The sequence below is a fragment of the Anguilla rostrata genome, chromosome 3, assembly GCF_018555375.3.
Source record: "Anguilla rostrata isolate EN2019 chromosome 3, ASM1855537v3, whole genome shotgun sequence".
In the NCBI taxonomy this organism is placed as follows: Eukaryota; Metazoa; Chordata; class Actinopteri; order Anguilliformes; family Anguillidae; genus Anguilla; species Anguilla rostrata.
This window is the reverse complement of record NC_057935.1, coordinates 69573682-69596397: the sequence shown is the minus strand read 5'-3', so window position 1 is coordinate 69596397 and position 22716 is coordinate 69573682.

Genomic DNA, 22716 nt, shown 5'->3' with positions numbered 1-22716 from the left:
GATCTTCCCCTGAACTGAAATGACCGGGTTGTTCATTCAAAGACTCCCTCTCACAACTGTACTTCCACTGCCTCACAGAGAGATGTTTCCTCTGAATGACCCGGGGTATGTAATCCTCAGGCCACCAACCCTTATCTCATCACGCAACACTTCTTTATTTTCTCATCTGTCTGTATCCGTGCCTTTGAAGTCCTCCATCTCTCCATCACCCCCCCCCCCCCACTTCAGTCCTTGGAGTGGAATTGGCCCCCGCGGATCCACCTGAAACCTGCACTCTGACTCCTAAGCCCCCCCGGCCTTACTGTCTGTCAGTTCGCTATCAGCCACCTGAGTCCTGATAAATATTAATCGCTCGTTTCAAATGCCAGCCATGAGAGAGAGAGAGAGAGAGAGAGAGAGAGAGAGAGATAGGGAGAGAGAGTGAGAGAGTCGGCTTTGAAGGACACTGAGAATAAAGGAGATAAATGTGAGAAAAAGTCCTCTGTAGAACTTCTAAAAAATGTGCTTCTCCTCCTGCCAAAAGCCAAAAGCTGTGAATAAAAGCAGCCCCTCCAGGGCATTGTGTAAATTATTAAACATGCGGGGCCGTTGTTTGACTGTAATGAGATGGCTGCCACAGAGGGAACTCATACAGGTTAGATTGAGCTGGATGAAGATGACATAACGTCATTCTGCGTTTCATAATGAGCCTGCGTTCCTTTTTTGAATGTGCGCATGAGAGTGTATGTGAAGATTTATGTGTGTACATGGGCATTTATATGTATGAAATTATGTGTGTGTGTGTGTGTGTGTGTGTGTTTCTGTACGGGTGTGTGTACGTGTGTGTGCTTGTGTTTGTGTGTGTCTGTGTGTGTGCGTGTGTGTGTGTTTGTTTAGCAGAATGTTACATGAGTCTATGTATATTTATTCTATTTCATGAGTCATAAATTAAGGGCATAATGATTTTAAAAGTAGATTGTTTGTTTATTGAGTCACGCAAATCAGAAATGAGTAAAAATGTGTAATTATAAAAAACACTGCACAGGGATATTAAACATTCCCACTTCACATGAGTGGAAAAGAAGAATAAATTGAGTAGTAAATCCTTAGAATGAATACTACATGACCTCAACCACCCTTGAAAAGAGAGAGAGAGAGCGAAAGAGCAGAGAGAGAGAGAGAGAGAGCGAGAGAGAGAGAGAGAGAGAGAGAGAGAGAGAGAGAGAGTGAGTGAGCATTCACCGTGAGAGATTGCCGACCTGTGGTGTCAGATGTAAATGGAGATCATATCAATAAATATGCTCTGCGGCAGGGATGGGACTGATGCATCCACAGGATATTATATTTGCTAGGATGGGATGCCCAAGACCAAGACCTATATGCACAACCTACTCAAGGACAGATGTGGGGGGTAGTGGATGGGGGGGGGGGGGGGTGTTGTGTGGGAGACCCCCCATTTGAGGGCCTCCCTCTCCATCTGGTTGCCCTGGAGTAGTGGCCCTTCATTGCATTTCAGTCAGCCACTTAGGTAAGTAGCTAATTAGGCTGGCCTAATTGTGTGTTCTCTGAATTTAAAAGGCAACCAGTGCTGCTGCATTATGAGAGAACAAAACTCGTGTTAAAATGTCATTTTGGACAAACTGGTCTTTCATAAGAGAGTTCAGGGACCAGTGAGTGTTCTGAAGAACTGAACATGATTAGGGTGACATAGATGTCCCCTTCTTCCTGGGATAGCCCCGTGTCTCTGGACCCTTTTCACGCATCCCGACTTTTTCTGAGAAAATCTAGATTTTTCCCGTATTTCATTCATATCATATTTCAATGGGCTTTCTGACTTTGGTTTCCATTACTGTTGATTCTCACTGGATTAGGCACACGTTCCTCCAAGGCATGGTGGCTCTATTCATAATGCTCACCATGGCCTTATTGCTATTCATAATTGCTATTGCTATCACTAATTTGAGGAATTGTTAACCTCTCCATTTTAGAGAAGCGGTCATTCAGAATCAAAATAATTTGTGTACAGGAAATGGTGCCACTTCTATTTTGAACTTCCAAACATTGCAACGTATCTGCAAATTCCAACCAGAAGAAAGCATTCGCCGTGCAGGTATTTCAAAGCTCTGCACTTTACTCATTCGCTTCATTTACAGCCATTCTGGAATTAGAAGCTAAAGTGCAATCAATTAACCACATCTCAATCCTATGGCCTTCCAGACAGTTTTGTTAGCCGACAGTCCGTTCTTGCCATTTGCTTTTACGATTCATTTTGGCTTGCGTGGCTGGTTCACGTCACAGTACATACGTATGTTAATACATGATCTCCTTAAATCCGATCTTCTCCCTTATCGGAGAGAGGAGGAGAAAGTGATGTTCATGTTCAGATCTCTGTACGTCAATTTCTGTTGTTTCTGTTTGTCCATGGGAAAACGAAACAGATGTAAGGAAAACTGGATTGTCCTTGATGCCACAGTGATTGATGAGAGGTCCAGAATGAATGCATATGTATCAGATCACACACACTGCAGATCTGCTGGGCCAACACACGATAAAAATGTATGACTTCTCTCATGGATGGAGGGAATAAATCCTCCAATGTAACCTTTGATTCGAGATGGGGCAAACCACCCCCGGGACTTAACACTTAATTCCTACAATACATATTTATGTAAATTGAAATGGTATATATATATATATATATATATATATATATATATATATATATATATAGTCACCTCCATAATGTTTGGGACATTGGGATTTGGGGACCAATTCTCAGCTTTAATTAAAGGGTTATTTTTCAATACATTTTGCTTTCACTATGTAGAAATTACAGCACTACAGAGTCCCCCATTTCGGTGTCTTCAATTGCTTCCTTAGTACAGGTATCCGTACCTAGTCTTGATTCTTGGCTTTTGATCGTCTTTGGAGTCCATTATTGGAATTTTTTTCAACATAAAGAACAGAGTTGTGGTAATGAAAGTTAAGGAAGCCATTATGAGGCTGAGAAGACAAAACAGAGACATAGGCCAAACCTTAGGCTTACAAAATCAACAGTTTGAAACATCATTACGAAGAAAGAAGGCACTGGTGAGCTCAGTAATCGCAAAGGGCCTGGTAGGTCAAGGATGACCTCTACACTTGATGACCGAAGAATTCTCATCATAATGAAGAAACCCTCCCCCAAACACCTTTTCGACAGATAGGAAACAGACTTCAGGAGGCAGACGTGGATGTGTCATTCACTACTGTCTGCAGAACACCTCAAGAACCGAACCACAGAAGCTACGTGGCAAGATGCAAACCAATATACTTCAAGATGCAAACCACTGCACGATGAAAGCCAGTTATGTAAATGAGGTCCTGCTAAACTAAAGAGCAAATATAAACTGATAAAAAGCAGAAAAAAAAGAAAAGATGATCCACCCACGCCCCCATACATGTGCCATGTGCTGTCACCAAATTGACAAGAAGGGACCTTGTGGGACCTGTTGCTGAAACGGCACCAGAGGAGGTAAAGGCCTTCCTGACAGCTCTCTCAAAACCCATCATCAATCAGCCTGGCACCCCCTGCCAGCCAGGCACCACCCCCCCCCGGCCCCCCCTCCCGCCCCCCTCCCCCTGGCCTGCTGTCCCATCCTAAGAGCTGGCACGTGTAAGGGCCTCTGCTCATCTGAAGCCCCCTCGTCGTAACGTCCTACGCAGAGAAAGCCTCGCGATGCGTCATCCGCCCGGACCGCTCTCCCGCCCTCACTGCACGGTCTCCTCCACATTCCGCTCTGCGGTTGACCTCTTTTGGCACCGCTCTACGCGGCTGACAAAAATGCAACGGGCTAGCGGCAGCGAATGTGCTGCATTGTGACCGAAATCAAAAAAATTAGAGGGAACAAAATTAATGTTCGGCGCACAGCGCGGTTACTCGGTAAATTTATCTCGAACCCGAGAAGCTTGAAGCTGAGAGAACCAAATCAATTCTACTGATGCCTGAGTGAGCAAAGAAAAGGCAGATAGAGATATCAAATGAGCCTTATGTTATTCTCTTGAGTCAAATATCTGCACTTTGCTTCAGAAGTGACTCTGGAGGTTCTCTCACTGAACCCTAGAAATCATTTGGTCAACGACCGTTTTTATCTGTTAAAGCTACGATGTTAAGGTTTGATCGTTAATGCTTATGAAATTAAGATTTAGGTAGGATACTCTCTCAGCTATAACGTCGAAAAAAAAGATAAGCGTAGGAGGAGAACATCTACTGAATCAAACAGGATTCATAATTTTTCACAACCCTTATCTGGGGATTACACTTCTTTTATTTGTTCTTTTGGGGAACCCTGTATCACATAGATGGATTTGAAAAGTTATTGGAGTAAAAGCTGTCTGATCTATACTGTTTGTGTGGTGTTGTTGTGGGGTGAACCCCGGAATAAGCTCTATGATACTTGTGGTTGATGGAGTGCTTCACTATTTCTTGCTCAACCTGATGGATTTTCAGCAAGATTAATGGGTGACAAAATTCAAAATGACAGCAACACACATCGGCTGATATCCTGGTCGGCGTATATGTGATGTCTGGAAATGATAACTACTGATGAACAAGGTCACAGCGTTCCCTGAAATAAACAATAAGAGAAAAATGTGTCACTGGGAGATGTAGAGACCGATATGGATTTTCATTTTAATAAATTCAATGTACAGAAAGAGCAGTAGATGGAGAGGGTTGGAAGTAAGAGTAGAAAAAGGGGAATAAATGAATAAAGGAAGAAGAGTATGGTGTAGTGATTTACTTTAAAAAAAGCATATTTACCAGGAAGCAAAGTATAGAAATGTAGCTTCTTTATGCGAAACAAAAGACTATGTGAAGAGAATGGTCACTCATATTGTTGATCCTCTGGGCAATTTTGTCATCATGTCCCAAGTGTGGAACACTGTGCTGGAGACAACACCTCTTTCCAGGTGCCTCCTCATTTGACTCAACCCCTCTCATACTGTGATGGTACCTGACTCAACCCCCCTCATACTGTGATGGTACCTGACTCAACCCCTCTCATACTGTGATGGTACCTGACTCAGCCCCCTCATACTGTGATGGTACCTGACTCAACCCCTCTCATACTGTGAGAGTACCTGACTCAACTCCCCTTGTCCTGTGAGAGTACCTGACTCAACTCGCCTTGTCTTGTGATGGTACCCGACTCAGCCCCCCTCATTCTGTGATGGTACCTACCTTGACCCCCCTCATACTGTGATGGTACCCGACTCAACGCCCTCTCAGAGCGACAGAGGCATTTGCCTGTGTCTGCAGGCCACCGCAGATCGCAAAGGTCAGCAGAAGCTGTGGAGATACGACGCTATCGCTAACAAACACGTCCTCCGCTTCCCAACGCAGGAGTGCAGCTTGTGTCCATCAGCTGGCTTTTATTTCCCAGCCACTTATCTTGTGATGCTTTTTCTTTTTATTGTGCGCAGAAACAGCATGTGCATTAGCGGGGGCTACAAGCCAGATAACATTTCACATCATTCCAGCAGCTCTGAGTGAGGTGTAGGCAAACAGAGAACAAGACGGACGCCTTTTCACTCTCATAGAAATACACAGACAACAACATACACTTTAAGTCACATAAAAGTACACTGACATTCATGCACACATGCATGCAACCACACACAAACACACACACATACACACACCACATCTATATTGCACACACACTTTCACTCTCTCACACACACAGACCACACCTGTATTACTGACACGCTTTCACACTCAAACACACACACACACACACACACACAGACAGACCACACCTGTATTACACAAACTTTAACACTCACACACGGACACCACACCTGTTTTACGCACACACTTTCTCACTCACACACACAAACACATGGACACACATGCACATACACCACACACACACACACACATACACACACACACGCACCACACCTGTTTTACACGCACACACACACACACATGCATACACGTACACACGCACCACATCTGTTTTACACACACACACACTGTCTAACTCACACACACACACACACACACACACACACACACACTGTCTAACTCACACACACACACTCACACACACACACCCTTACATACCCTTTTACATCTCAAGGCCCCCTTGGGGCTCAGTGAAGCGCATTACCTCATTTTAGCAGTTGTCAGCCTGGGGCTAGCTGTTTTAGCACCCTGTTTCTTCCACACTCAGACTCCATCCAGGACAGCCTCATATCAAAGCGCTTTAGTCTCAATGTGGCCCATCCTTTTTTCCGAGTACACGAGGCACTCTTTGTTATATATAAAACTCAATTACTCGAACGCAATCTAATGTATGTTCACTCACGTCACTGAGCCAGAGCCGTTGTGTAATGAATGGAGATGGAGAACATGATGCCCTGGCAGTTTTCTTAAAGAAACGTCACATTACAGGCATTTAGCAGACACCATACATAGTTTTTACATTTATACAGCTGGATATACACTGAAGCAGTACAGGATAATGGCACCGTCCCCTTAAGCAAAGGAATAAAACCTGTGACCTTTAGATTACAAGACCTGTTCCTTACCCGTTATACTACACTGCCGCCCTTACAAACGCGCGTATTAAACCAGTGTGAATTCAGATGAGAAAAAAGGGGGTACATATTTGAGTTATCCATATATGCCGTTGGTTGTGTCACCCCAGCTGTGTGGATAATCTGGCTGTCCCGTCTCCATGGGTCTTCCGTGAATCTTAAACATTGCAAGGATCTCATAGGTCTGTCCCATTGCTCTGGACAAGCGGGCAGTATGCCAAAACCATGAAATTAGGCAAAAATATAATTTGTTCATGAACAAGTGAGACAGATGCTGGAATTAATATTGACCTCAACTGCAAGAATAAATAAATAAATAAATATTTCAGGAGTATTACTGACAGAAGAGTTGCAGATCTGACTGTTTTTCACATTTAAATACTACTGATTTGTACTTACAGTACAAAAATAAATTAGTAGTATAGTTTTCAGCCACATAATACCACTTTTAATTGTTATGGTATTTAACTTACACATTGAACAGCATGATTGGTCCACCATTTATTACCTGCCATATGTAATGCATTCAGCAATATTTAACTGTTTTACATTTAATCTCCACATTGATAAATTGCATACATTTTACAGAGTTAATTTTTATGGCAGATGCTGAATATGAAATAGAAGTTACCTTCATGGCCGGCACGTGGCATAAACGATCTATGCGGTTGTTTAGGGCCACAACCGCTAGGAGGGGCCACACGACCACGAGGGGCGGGGGGGGGGGGGCCACACGATCCAATATTTATCTAAGGTAAATAACGTTATTTTCGCAATTACGTTATTCATCCCCTATCGCGGAACTAGCGGTATAAATTTTAAACGGAATGGCAACCGAAGTGTTCATAACAATGTGATATAAGAAGGATTTTACCAAGCGTACCCCCCCACACCCCCTCCCCCTGCTCGACAGAATCCAACAACCCCCCCCCCCCCCCCCCCCACTCGGACAGATTTGCTTAGGCCCACTAAAAATCCTAGGGCCGGCCCTGGTTACCTTGGCCTATAAATGTGTGCTTATAGCCTTGCTTACAGCAGACACAGTCCAGTAGCTGACTCACTGCAGGGTAATCACATTTAGTGCAGGCAGACATGGACACACATTGAATTGTAATGCATGTAGGTCAGGTTGTGTAACGCAGACAACAATGTTCTGCCCTGAAGATAATAACAATAATAAAAAATAAAAAAATAAATCTCTGATATAGCAACTGAAGGCGGTTTTTCTTTTTCGTTAAAAGAAATGCAAAATGCAGTGCTATTGCAGTACAAAGAACCAGACTGAGTATTGATTATGCCCCCACAATGCAATACAATGGACAGCTTGTCCAAAAAAAAAAAAAAAAATCAGTATTTGTAAAACAAACAAAAAAGTGTACAATTCTTTACCGTGAAATAATACTCCCCACCACCTGCAGCTATTTCAAATTTCAAACAGTGCATAATTTCACCCCACCTGTCAATTTTGAGCTAGAAAAAAGTTCCCTTATTTTCAGGCACAGTAGGACCATGGGTTTTCATGGCAAGCATGCTTTGTAAACTGTTATTTCACTCTATGGGTCCAAGATATTGAAACAATCTTTTTTTTTTTTTGAAGCCACCTCTTGAATAATTTTATTTGCGCCTGAACACCTCACTGTACCTTCTCAAATATGAATTTAAGCGATTAGCAATTAGCAATCAGTTGTTGCTCACACGTTGACACATATTCCTCTATTTCCAATTAGGCATTGTGCTTTCCGGTTAAAAGGAGTGGTGGAATGGTGATTGTTATTGCATGAATATGATTGTGGATAATTTGGAGATATGGTCAGCAATGTAGTCTCTGGAGCTGAAACACATGCGGGAGCTCTGTTGTCTCACCTTTATGAAGCTTAATTGATCCCATATCACTTTAACCATAACGAGCACTTATTAAAAAAAAAAAAAAAAGAAAATTTGTGACGTGTAATTCATGTACTCCAGCTCCAAGTGCAAGACGATCGGCCAGCCTATTAATACAATGTGTTAAAAAGATAACTCCCGTCTGAGGGGTTTTTGTTAAACGAGTCGGAAGAACTCGCGTCAGACAAAAGAGCCGTTGCACTGCGAGGCGGAATGAAGCTGTTATTTAGTCAGAAGAATAATGCGGCGTGACACTATTGTTGCAGACGAGCGCTTTTTGCGCGGCAGCGCGCCTTCCTGCCGGAGAATCCGCTTCATAACACCGCTTCATAGTGTAGCTCGGCTCAGAAACACAATCCCGCCATCCCGCCATCCCGCCATCCCGCTATCTGGCTTTTGAATGGGAAGAGAACAATGAGCGTTCGCCTCCGAAGCCCATGCTGACAAGTGCTGTGACTTCAGGCGGCACAAAAGGACGGATTTTTTTTTTTTGTGACTCGCGAGATGCAAAGAAACAAAATTACGGCAGTGCGTTGCTACCGCGGTGAAAGAAGAAAAAAAAAAATATTCTGCTCGGTGTCTTGTCACAAAAATAATCTTTTCTCGTTAAAACGAGATCCTTCTCCTGTTATAATGACATACCGGGATTCATTGGGTATACGCAATGCATGTCATTACAAAAAAAAGGGAAGGATATCATTATCAGGAGAACGTAGCATACACTGGAACTAGCATACCCTGGTAGGGTAGAGACACGTCTGTCCAAAATCTCCCACAGGTGTTCAAATTGGGTTGAGATCTGGTGACGGTGAAGGCCATAGCATATGATCCACATCATTTGCGTACGCATCACACCATTCAGTGAGCCCCCCTGTGCCCTGTGGATGGGGGCATTGTCATCCTGGAAGAGACCGCTCACATCAGGATAGAAATGTTTCATCACAGGATAAAGGTGATCCTGCAGCGACCCTTCCCAGTAAGGGGGCAAGCGGACCCAAACCATGCCAGGAAACTGCCCCCCCCCACAGCATAACAGAGCCACCGGACCCCCTCAGTGGAGGGGTCAAGCATTCAGGCCTGTACCATTCTCTTAATGTATGCACACACATGCACTTGCCCACTTGTCGAGAATATGGTGAAGCATGACTCATCTGACCATATCACTTTTTTTCCACGTCTCTGTAGACCAGTGTCTATGGTTTTTGCATCACTGAACTCTCAAATGCGCATTCATCTTTGTAATGAGGAGTTTATGCACTGCAACCCTACTATAATACCCCTCTCCATGTAGATGTTGACGGACTGTTCTTGCTAACGCAGTCTAATCACATCTTGCAGTAACATTCTCGGTCACCTGCGGAAGAGTTGCTGTACTGTTTTTCCTTACATGTTGCACTAATGCACAAGCATCACAGACTGTTCTTGCTGACAGACTGTTTTATGTATATTTGTGTGTATGTGTGTGTGTGTGTGTGTGTGTCATGTCTGTGTCGTGCGCGTGTGTTTGTGTGCACTTGTGTGTGTGTGCGTGTGTATGTGTGCCTGTGTGTGCGTGTGTGTGTGTGTATGTGAATGCATGCATGTGTGTGTGTCTGTGTGTGCGTGTATGTGTGTGTGTGTGTGTGTGAATGCATGCACGTGTGTGTGTCTGTGTGTGCGTGTATGTGTGTGTGTGTGAATGCATGCACGTGTGTGTGTCTGTGTGTGCGTGTGTGTGTATGTGAATGCATGCATGTGTGTGTGTCTGTGTGTGCGTGTATGTGTGTGTGTGTGTGTCCGCCTGCCTGCGCGTGGGTGATGAGAGAATGTATAATAGGGTCCAGATTGCTCTTCTCATGTTGTGTTTGTTATGGTGAAGCCCATTAGTCTCTGGCCCAATCCCGCGCCACCCCCCCCCCCCCCCCGCCCCACCCCTCCTCCTCCTCCTGCTCTGTCAGCGGCATCCAGCCCAATTATCACCACGGCAGCGGGACAAATTACCTGCGCTGAGTCAGCAATTAAAGCTCTGTGCGAAACCACGGCATAACAATGACTCACTGCTTCCGTACATGTTGTCCACGTGCACCTGGGTGTTCATCAGTGACCACAGACAGCACTGCTGGTGCACAGTGAAGAAGAAGAAGAATAAGAAGAACAGGAAGAAGAAGAAGAAAACAGCAATAACAACAGCAGCAGCAGCAACACAAGAACAAGATGAAGAAAAACAACAGCAACAGCAAAAAGAAGAAGAAGAATAATAATAAGAAGAAGAACAACAACAACAATAACCAAGAAGAAGAAGAAGAAGACCAAGAAAAAGAAGATCAACGACAAGAAGAGAGGGAGAGAGGGATGTGACTGGAAGACAGGAATGTACCCTATTTTTCTTCTTTGTTAAAAAAGGGTTACCGGACCATTGTTATTAACACAGCAGCCACCACATTATTTTCCTGCCCCAGTTTTAAAGAAAACGGGTAACCTGAGTTTGTAAGGCAGGGCCCAGACAGGCTATCCTGATTCTGCTTTGCCCCACGTTTTTTAAAATTTCGTGAAATTGAAGTTGCAAAAGATGTTATTCACGCAAAAATAAAACATGAAGCGATATCCCGCCTGTAGTTATCTTGATAAATCTTCAACTTAGAAATGAGCAACACGGCATTTTTATATATATGTATATATTTTTTTCTAACTGGAAAGCAAAATCAAAAAAAACTTTTTCACCAGCTGCTGCCTCCCACTTGATGACTGCTCACGCAACCCCTACATCATTTACTGATTCATTCCGCCCGCCTTGGAATGAACAATTGAATAACTGACATCTTTTCAAATTGGCTCAGTACCTTTCCTCCCACGCTTGTGACTCCTGCCCATTTATGCGTGCCTTCACAATTCGGCAGTTTGTGTCCCGAGAGGACGGTCCATTGAGAGCTTTCTGTCTTTACCGTACTTTCATTTTGTGTGTTTGTTTGTTTGTTTGTTCCCCCCTCCTCCCCCCCTCAAATGTTCCCCCCCCCCCCCCCCCCCCCGAAAGTGAAACAGAGATCATACGAGTACTTCTGTTGAGTGATGAATCTGCACCACAGCATTCCCCAGACTGAACAAATCTGATCGATAAATCAAAAAATTTTGTTTTCTTATTTCAAATCAAGGACAAAGTGCAATTCAGTTGAGCCTGATACTTGTACAATGTTGCATTTATTTATTTATGCACTCATTCATTTATTTCCCCCCAGACCTTTCCCCAATTAGGAATCCATAATTATGTATCAACACTCATCACAAAAATGAAAAAAAAAAAAGATTCACTGGTAAAAACAGGCTAATCAAGAAACCTTGGGAGAGAAATAAGACAGACAAAAATAATGAATTAATTACAAGTCACTGAATCTGATTTTCTGTCATTTATTTACATATTAAAATCATGTTTTCCCTGTAAGTTTTTACAAGATATTTCTGCAGTAATTACTTTAGTTATTCATACTATTGGCTTTTATTGCTTTCTAAAGACCAGTTTGTTTGGGATTGTCAATGTTAGCTTGTGTTGGCCAGCCTTTAACAAACGAACAACCATCATATGAACTGTTACTCATGGCACTGATGTACAGTATGTGAGCTGTTACTCATGGCACTGATGTACCGTATATGAGCTGTTACACACAGCACTGATGCATATGATCTGCTACACACATCACTGATGTATATGAGCTGTTACTGATAGCACCGTCATCTTCATGAAGGACATGCAAACTGTTTCCTGCTCTGAGCTCTCTCTTTGGCACCAACACTTGGGGAAGAGCCAGGACACCGAATTTGAATATGGCTCCAGAATGTCCATGCATATGTATCCACGCAGTAAAGAATGATTTAGCCCTTCTTTCATGTAAAGTACATGAAAAAAGGGCTATTAAAAAACCCCCACTGGTGACCAGGACAATGTGATGGAACTTTTTTCACCAGAAGTCCACCAGAAGGTTCGCGCAACAGCTGCGAAGCCATCGCATTCGCGGGCGTAAGTATAAATGCCTGTTTCCGCCATCTCACCGTAATGTGCCATGTAGACTTCCATTTTAGTGTTGTGTGATGCCTTTTGTGCTGCCAGATTACAGTGCTCCATTGACTTTCATATGCAATCATAAATGAATATACACTATTATTTTGGAACAGCCCAGGGCCGGTCAGAAACAATTTTATGTCATTTCACTTTTTTTTTTTTTTTTCATGTACAATGAACATCTGAATTGCTCTTCGAATAGAATACGCCTCCAGCTGAGTGCATTGTAAGGCTCTGTGATTTAAACATTTCTGGGGGGAGAGTGCAACAGAATTTCAATCTCGAAAAGATTGCGCTACCACAAGAAAAAAAATAATAAAATAAATAAAAAAGAGTCCAAAAGAGTTTTCATGAACTTTCCATCAAACTTTGCCTGCATAAATTTTCACGAACAGAATCTGGAATAAAATATGACTCCTCTATTTAGAGGAAAGATTAGAATTCACACGAGGTACTATTAATAATGCTGTCACCACTGTTCGGTTTCTTAATAAGGTGCAAAAGGTCTGTGTGATCAAAAAAAGAAAAAAGAAACGTAAATCAGTAAAGGCAAAATAATTTGTGCTGGTTTGGTTCTATGAAACAACAAGAACTGCAGCAACAATGACAACACGTGAAGCCATGAACATAAGGTAATGAAAACATATTCAATATCAGACAGAGACAAGTAATAAATAAGTAGATGCCAACTAAACACCAAATGACACCAAGTTTTATATGTTTCACAGTTTGGCCTGTGCTGACACTCGTGCTTATATCAGGGCATTATGGGATTGATTGACCTTGACACTGTACTGTAACTAGATAATAAACATGGACACCTGCTGCCCGAACTCTGTCCTTACCCAAGTTATTACTATAAATAGTCATATAGTGTTCGACATTAAGGCAATATAATAGTCAATATCTCAAAACAATTGCTTTCATTGGGTGGAGAGAGAGAGTGCAAGTGCTTTAAAGAGTAGCAGTGTGCAGTCATGCAATTCTGCTGAAATATAATTTCCTGTTCCTTGTACCTCAACCTTTATTCTTGATAATTTTGATGATCACAATGATGTCAATGATGATGATCACAAACATACCTTTTATTGTTCACTGGACGGTGAATGAAAATGGTTTACTTTGGCATTTTTAGCAGGTAACTACTACAAAATGACTGTTGATTTGGAAGGACGTGCATTAGAGCTAATTATGGATATAATACAATTTGAAGCTAATCATGGATCTTTCTTAGTCATTATGATTGCCATGCAAGCAAACATTTGTGCATTCATAAGGCATAATATAAAGACTCATGTTCTGCAAGAGCAAACTGAGTGAGCAAACTGCGATAAAATAAGACAAAAAGTAATAATAATAATAATAATAATAATAATAATAATAATCAGAATTGAGTATTCATCTGGACCATGCAATAACTTTATATTGAAGTAATACGTCAATAAAAAGCATTATGAAGTAAAAAAAAAATGGTTTCAATAAGTATATAAACAACATATCAGTCATATTTATTTAATTATTTTCCCATCTGCTTTTCCATTACTTATGAAAGAAAGTAGCAGATGGCATGCAGAAAGAATTTAACTTGCTATATTAACCAGATAATTTCAATATTCTCTCGAGGCAAAAAAATTGTAAGGATTCATTATCATTAAAGAATTAAAGATACCCTAAACGTTTTAGGTAAATGGTCTTTTCAAGAATCAGTTGATAAGCATCACTCAATAATTAGAACTTGCTATAGCTTTGTACAATATGTTATTAATCATTTGCAATGCCTGCTTTTATTAATGCAATGCATGTCAGTTGGGTAAGATATGGATTCCAGACACTGTGACCAGTGGGACATGTGTTCAAATCCCATACGGGAATAAAACATGTCACATGGTGTATTTCCTGTTGCCCCAATGTTGCCAGGATTGTATGGGCGTCGGGTAGCACTGGCATAGGCATGGGCAGGCCAGGGTTAATGCCCACTTAGGTAGTTCTGGCCTTCCTAGTTTTGTTGCTTCTGTATAGGGTAGCACGAAGGTACAGTGGATAGCACTGTTGCCTCACAGCAAGTAGTTATTGGGTTTGAATCCTTTCTGTGTGGATTTTGCATGTTCTCCCCGTGTCCGCATGGGTTTCCACCGGGTACTCCAGTTTCCTCCCGCAGTCCAAAGACATGCAGGTAGACTAGTTGGAGACTCTAAATTGCCCATAGGTAAGAGTGTGTGAGTGAACGCTGGGTGTGCCCTGCGATAGATTGGCGACCGGTCCAGGGTGTAATCCTGCCTCTCACCCAATGCATGCTGGGATAGGCTTCCACCCCCCCACCCCACCCCCCACACACACACACACCTGAAATGCTTTAATCTTACTCTTCATCTAAAAGAGACCAGCGCAAATGTGCTGCTCCAGGTGATGAGTACACAGTGGTCCTGTGTGGCTGTCTCACTGTTTCCCTGACTTCATGCGTGTGTCACTCAATAAAAGGGACACAGGACCACTGTGATCTCACCGCACCACCACTGACTCAAGCAGATGTCAGTTCAAGTTTGTTTGAAAACAGTAGCAACAGACAAGGACAGTTGTCCAGGTATTGTACCCAGCATCCCCCACAGCAAGCTATAAAGCGCTCATGTAGGCAGTTGGAGGATGACACGCACTGAAAAATGAATGGCTTTCAATGGGGTGATTGAATAAATGCACTGGATTTAATCTCGCAAGACGAATGGCCTATCTTCTTTTTATTTCATGTACTGTAGATGTGAGTTTGTTGCACTGTATGTGGTCTGAAAAATCGCTGTAAGTGCCAGTTAGATTTCTAGCAGGAATCAAAGGGTCTACAGATAGCTAGCTTTTATGGACATCAAAAGTCACTGAGATGAGTTTGTAGCACATGCATGACTGGACACAGCTATGTTGAATTTATTTTTTATGCAAAATGAAATTTTCTTCATTAGCTATCTGTCTGATTTACTTGAAAACATTGTTCTTTCCCATTATGATAATCTAAAAATCAATGAGAGCATTCATTTTTGAGTATCTTATTTTTGCATTTGGGAGACTTGCCCCTATCCAGATGTCACTGTCTAGCCATAGGTGGAGATGGACACCCCCCCGCCCCCAAGCCCCCGTCCCCCCCCACCCTGCCCCCCAGACAGAGAAGTGCCCTGCCCTGCCCCCCCTCGGCCCTGCCCCTGATCCGTGGTCACATGCTCATATTATGGTAGCATTAACACAGTGGGTGAGTACCACAGCATCCAGAGACGTCATGCTTTTGGGATAGTGGATGGTGGATGGGTTGGTGAGGGCTGGGGATGTCCCTTTCCATCCTGAGCCCCTGTCTGCGCCCATCCCTGATTGAAAGGATTGTATATTGAATATTCAGAATATTATTGAATATCATTTATGATTTTTTTTTTGTCTTCCATCCTATTCTGGAAGTAGTACAAGTTACATTGAATATAACCTCTTCACCATGTGGCACTGCTGCCACTGTATCAGGAACACGCTATTACGCAGATCGAACCGAAGCATGTCAGGTAACAACAGGCGGTTACAGCACTTGCCCTTGTACCCTAGCGCCGAGTCCTTGTAGCTCCTCTCTCTTAAAGGTTATTGCTTCGAAGGTGCGACACACAAAAAAAAAAAAAAAAAGAATTGACTGCACAGTTTGGTGTGAGCACAAGTCACATGCATACCTATTACCCAGAACACCACCGTTCCTCCTTTCTCAGTCAACAAAAGAGAGTGACGCAAAAGAAGGGAGATGTTCGTGATTATTTCAGATTGTCGTGAATTAAAGGTAATTTTCTTCCAAATTAGACTTTTGTTTCCAAAGGAGTCATTTGCCCCCGGAACAGAACACCGGAGGACGGAATGACTAACTCCTGGAAATGTACAGAAGCAGCGTGGTTTTACCCAGCACTTAGGCACTTAGGAGACACTCTCTTATCCAGAGCGACTGCCACAGCTTTCCTTTTGCATAGCATCTGTTTATGCAGCAGGATAAATACAGGAGCGAAGCTGAAGTACCTTGCTTAAAGGTACGCTGGTGGATGGAATAAAAAAATTTTTTTTTTTTTAAAACATGCTAAAAAGTTTTTTAGGTGTAAATGGGTGGTGCGCTGAAGGACACACTGGATACAAAGAAAGATACAGATTTTCACGAAAGCCGGGAAAGAGGAACGGAACACGATGTTGCACGGCAAATTAAAATGTTCCTCGGTACAGCCTGAACCTCCTTGAGGACTGGGGGTGAGCTGAGGGAGTCACTGAACTGTTGCTGTTGAACTGAAGTTACGCCACCCTGGTCCGTTCTGTTCATTGGGCGGTTTAATAACCATCTTCCTCTTGACGGTGCTTTGTTGAAATAGACACACGTGGTGGAAAAGATTTATAGCAAAGGCCTAATTGTGCCCTCTGAATGGATCAAAGGCATTGTGCCCATCTTAGAGGGAACCGAAGCCTCTCAAAAGCACTTCTGAAGAAGAAAGCATTTTAATCCACGAGGGGTGACTATCTATGACTTGAAATGGATGCGTCTGGTCGGAGGAACCCTCGCCAACGGGAAAGATACAATGAATGGTTGAATACATGTTTGCATGGTTGAATAACACAGGAACCACTTAAACCTGGCATAGTAAATGTATTACTTTTTTTAACATGAAAAGTGTATCTGCTCATAGCCGCGTACACTATGATCTCTAACGGTTACACAAATTTATCAAACTGCTAAGCAACATGATAGCAGCCTCTGAACAAATGGATTCTGTATTATTTTCTTTTCCTCCCACAATATTAAGTTATTTTCATGGTTAACCCATTGAAGAGCTGGTTTTTTTCAAAATCCTAAGTCAGTGTTCTAGAACTCTTCATTGATTTCAATTACCAGTGGTGATTGTTACATCAGCGTCAGAATTTTCAGTTAAGAACATTCTGACCACATATTTGTGACCTCACAACTAAAAGGGTTGACAGATCAAAGGAATGAGGATCATGGTCCATCTTTATCGATTGCACGTCGATTGCCATGCAATTTCTGCATCTCCTCCATCACACATGAGCCATTTCTGGTTCTGTTCGGTCCAAGAGAACTGAAGACATTACGTTTCATTACATTTATTTGGCAGACGCTTTCGTCCAAAGCGACACACAATAAGAGCACACCGAAGGTCATTGGATCAACTAGAAAACACAGGTCCGATAAGGTACAATACTCATTTTGTGCAGTTATTCATAGCCATGAACACATTTATGTCCAGTTCACACAGTAAACATTACTCTCTGACCTAACCCATGCTAAGTCAAACAAGCTTTTCCATTCCTCGGGCAACTCAGCTGTCAACATGTCAACAGCATATCTGAAACAGTGCTGACTCCAGGTGAGTTACTCCAGACAGAATTCTGAGACAGGGTTAATTGGATAATTAGACATGTATTTGCTGTCTAATCAACATATTCCTTTGATGCCGTGGCCTTAATGGATAATGCATTCAGAGATTACATTATTACTACTCATTTGTCTCAGCATTGATTGGCTTGGTGATTTAAAGTTTCTGCTCGGTACTATTAAAATTGCCTGTCAGTCAGTTTGACAGCTGTCGTTATTTAAAATGTAAATCTCTTACCACCTGTTAAATGCAGGCAAGTGGGTGAGTTTTTTTTAAAACAGATAACAATGGCGTGTCATTGCTACAGAATTTTATTTAAATTGGATTTATTAAAATAATGATTTGGGTGATAGATTTGCTTGTGGAATACTTGACTTTGAACCCAGCTTAACAGCCATAACAAGCAGTCATGGATTGAAGTCCAGTAATTAGACACAGATAATGATCATCTGGGCTGTGTACACTGGGGAGTCCGATTGCCTTTAGCAGAGAAAATGATTCCATTTTCAGGGTATAATGTGTCATGTGATTTATTTGCTTTTTTCCCTGTCCTCTTGCTTAATTAAGCCCACGCAGGGTCTCTTCTGGCTTAGATTCTAACTTTCCAATTATTCCTTTCTAAGTAATGTTTGAGCATATTAAATTACGTGTAAAGCACACTAGGTTTTTTCTATGAAAAAAAAAAAAACAGACAATGCAATTTGTTCATCTAAATCATATTTTGCAACAATTTAACAAGAGTATGAATGTGTTTGGAATTATGAATCCATTGCATTTTTTAAATTAATTGCTAAACATCAATTGCACCCCACATTTTTGCAAGCCATTTAGCTTTGTGTTGCGACTGGTGCGTTGTGTGCAAGAAACATGGTGACCTTAAGACAAACAAAGTCAGGGAAATTAATTTCCTGTGCTTATAATGTGAACATAGCCAGTTTTTACATTTTCTCTCTTTTTCCATAAATCTGCAGCATGGCGATGATAATAATCTAATTTTCTTCGACCTCTTCGACAATCATCATCATCATCATCATCATCCATCACACAATGTGACATGCATCATCACACAATGTGACATGCAAATTCCTTCAGTCTCTCGGTGAAAACCAGTCATTTTTTGAAGAAAAAAAAAAGTACAATAATTATTTTTCAGACATACTAACGAGTGCAATACTATAGTTAAAATTATGGAATTTAACACTTTTTTTTTTTTGGTCACAGTTCATCAAATATTTAATTAATCATCCATCATGATGTCAATAAAATTCAATTTTATCATTGCTCTGGAAAAGGGCATCTACCAAATGAATTAACAGATGAAGAAAAAAATGAAGATAATGAAGAAGAATCACAAGTACAATTCAGTAACTCGTTTAGTAATTACAAAATAAATATTTTGCGTGTATAGGAAGCACATTCAGTAGACAGGAATAACAACATTTTTAGGAAATTGTAAGAGGGCTGAGGTTTACAGTCAAGAATAATTAAGCTTTAGTGCTAACTGCTAATTGCCGTGGCAACAAATTGTAAATTTTTATTGATTATGTTCTTATGCACCATTTTCAGTTTACAGGTGATGTAACAGCAGGTGCATCGCATTTGAGTTCTGCTGACTTCTGAACAGACCAGCAGAACCTTTCTTATTACATTATATATTCCTGGCTCTCTGCGGCGTAGGCTGCAATTATGTCTAATCTTGTTCCGCTGTTCCTCTCACACACACATACACCCCAGTATTTAAGGAGAGTAAAACTGAAGTGGGCTACTGGGTGGTGAGTCTCATGTTCCTCCCAACAAGCCTGCACGCTTGCATGCATTTCTATCGTTGTTCATTTGTGCTCTTGCTGTGGTGCATTGTGGAAGGTTTAACTATTCCTGACAATTTTTCATTTACGATGACTGGCAGATTACCACAATTCCTCTGTGAGATAAGTGCATGATTTATTTATTTATTTATTTAATTTTTAAAAATGTGGGCAGAGAACATAAGAAACAATAAGACAATGGGCTATTTTTTGTTGTTTCAGCTCTATTTTTTCCTTCTTCTTTGCTTTGGTGCCTGTATTGAATTATTGCTGAGCCGAGGGAGTGGGAATTCAAAGGAGCCTTTTTTTCTGATGTGTCCTCCTTTGAGAACTCCCCTGGACTCCTCTGCAACTTCTCAGGCAAATGGTAATCATGTCCAAAAAACCGCTTTTAGATGCATTGTTTAGTCCATAATTTATGAACCGCAGCTCCTGTTTGCTCATACCTGAACAACCTTTGGGGTCTCAGAACCCGGGCTGCACATTCTACAATGATCTGAAAAAATTTAATCTACATTATTAGTTTGTTTCTCAGCCACAGGCATTATCTAACTAATAAAATATTGATAGCTTCTTGCCTACTGGAAGATGTGTGGTAAGTAAAACTCTTATCAATCAGATAACACACACACACATAGTGATGGACACATTTAACTGAAGCAATTCAAGAGATTAGCATTGTAATAAATTACACATCCGAGTTAACATCTGTGCTCTACAAGACCATGTGTCGAAATAGGAGTAGAATAAATATTCTTGTGTCATAATTATTTTTTTTTAAATATATGCCATATGTCAACACTATATATTATATATTATTTAATATAGTAAAATCTGTCCATTTATTTTTCATTGATAACTCCCAAGGATTGCTGCTTGTTCTAAAAACCACATGTGAAAATCCAACATGTGAAGAGTACACATGTGAAATATAAAAATAATTCCACTATATGATCAGAGTGGGAAAATCCTATGTATCCTATGCTTTTTTAGGTCACGTTTTTGGAAAAAAATGATTAAGACCAAGAAGGTTCTAGGTTCAACCTCCAGGCACAGAAATGCTGATGTGTCTTTTGGGGACACAGTTAACATGAATTACTGGAAGAAAGATGGTATATTAAAACCCAACAAACATAAAAAAAATAAATAATAATAATGTAGAACATATAAATATTAGGATACTGTTCAGTGTTTTATGTTTTATGACTTGAGTAAGGTTAACCACCTGGATACAGCTCTAACCATGAAAGGAGACAAAACACAGGGCAGTACAATGGGAGAATAACAAATAAATGTGCCCTAAGGAGTCAAGGTTTTGGGTGATTTCGCTTTGGATTCTGACACAGATCACGTCCTATGCGTCACCGCATGACTGTCAAGGCGGCACAGCTCCAAGCGTGTTAATGACACTATTAACACCGTTCTAATGTATTCATAGCCATAAAGAATCATCTCTGTAATGTGTGCGCGCGCCACTTGCGATGCCGTTCACGTCGCGCGTCGAGCATCTGAAGCCGGGCGGATGTTTGGATTGAGGTAAATTTCATCAAAATCAAAACAGCGGTGTTTGTAGTGCGAGCCAGAATTGGATCTTGCCTGGGGGCTCACACCTGGTAGTTCGTAGGCTCCTCGGATGTAAAACTGGAATGGGATGCTGGAAGCACGTGTCCTGGATGAGCAACACCATACTTTACATTCATTAGTGATGAATAGCTCCGATACGTTATTTAGGTTAAAATAATTATCAATTATTTTAATTATTAAAATTATTAATACATTTTATTATAATTTATTCAAACCTCGGCCAAGTTCCTTCATTTAATCACTGGCAGTCACCGAGACTTACTTAATCATCACAGTCTTCTCATACAGCCATACAGTCCCCTCTATGGATAGAATTATGGAAATGTACATTTACTAATGAACACAGGGTTTCCTTTTTTCTTTTTCTTTTTTATTCCGTAGCACACCAAACCCAGATTTACAATGGTGTCCCAAACACAACGTTGGCTCCTCTATTCTTGTTTTTCAAAACTGAATTCGGAGTAACACTTTAGATGGTTTTCACAACAGATGCGACACAGTCAAACGTTTTGTACTTCGTGTTCAGCTGGAACGTGCCAAAACCTGCACCATGTTTGCCACTGTGAATTGAATTGAAATGTCAGATCTGCATAAAGATTGTCTGAAAGGTTGCACCACACCCACTAAACCTGGATAGTCTTGAAGTCAAACTGTTGATTCTGTCATATCAATCTTGCAGCTTGGCATTAAGCACAAGCGACTCGCATAGCTATTTGTCTCTCTCTCTTTTTTCTTTTGTTTTCTTACAGTGACCTCTGTTAGTCAGCCAGGACTGTAGTTACCAGTAGGAGGTTAAAAGCTTCTGTCATGGCTGCCTGTGCAGCGTGTGCCCAAGATCAAATCAAATCAATATCTGGATGAAGTAAAAATAAGTAAATAAATAAATAAAAGATGTATATGTTTAGAAGGAGAGAGCACGCATTACCTTTTCTGAGCTGTTTCCCACCGGATTGAAGTGTTTGTGAGACACGTCAATCACCGTTAGGACGAGGGCCACAGCGAACCTGTGGAATTATGCACAGTCTCCAATCTCTGATCCCTCTGCACTATGATCAGGTCCAGCCACAGGAAGGACCCACATTGCATCTCATACCATTCTCCAAACGATGTACCCCAAGTCTTGTTATTTCTCAAATGAGATACTATTGAAAATCATATCATAAAAGCTTTATGTTATCTCTTCTTCTGCAAAATCCCAGAGGCTCTACTGTTATTCATGTAGTGTAACACAGTCAGATCCAGGGCAATTTACTAGGATAACTATGGACAAAAAAATGCTCAATGTTAATTTAACTCAATGAGATTTTTATCAGACTAACTTGTATTCCATCAAGAGTCGATTCAGCTCTTTAACATTTCCTGTGACATTTACTCTAACATTTAAATGTGGTATCAAATCATGGCAAACGTTTTATTCATATCCAAGGAGAAATGCAGTTTTTTTTCTTTTTTATCAATTCACAATACA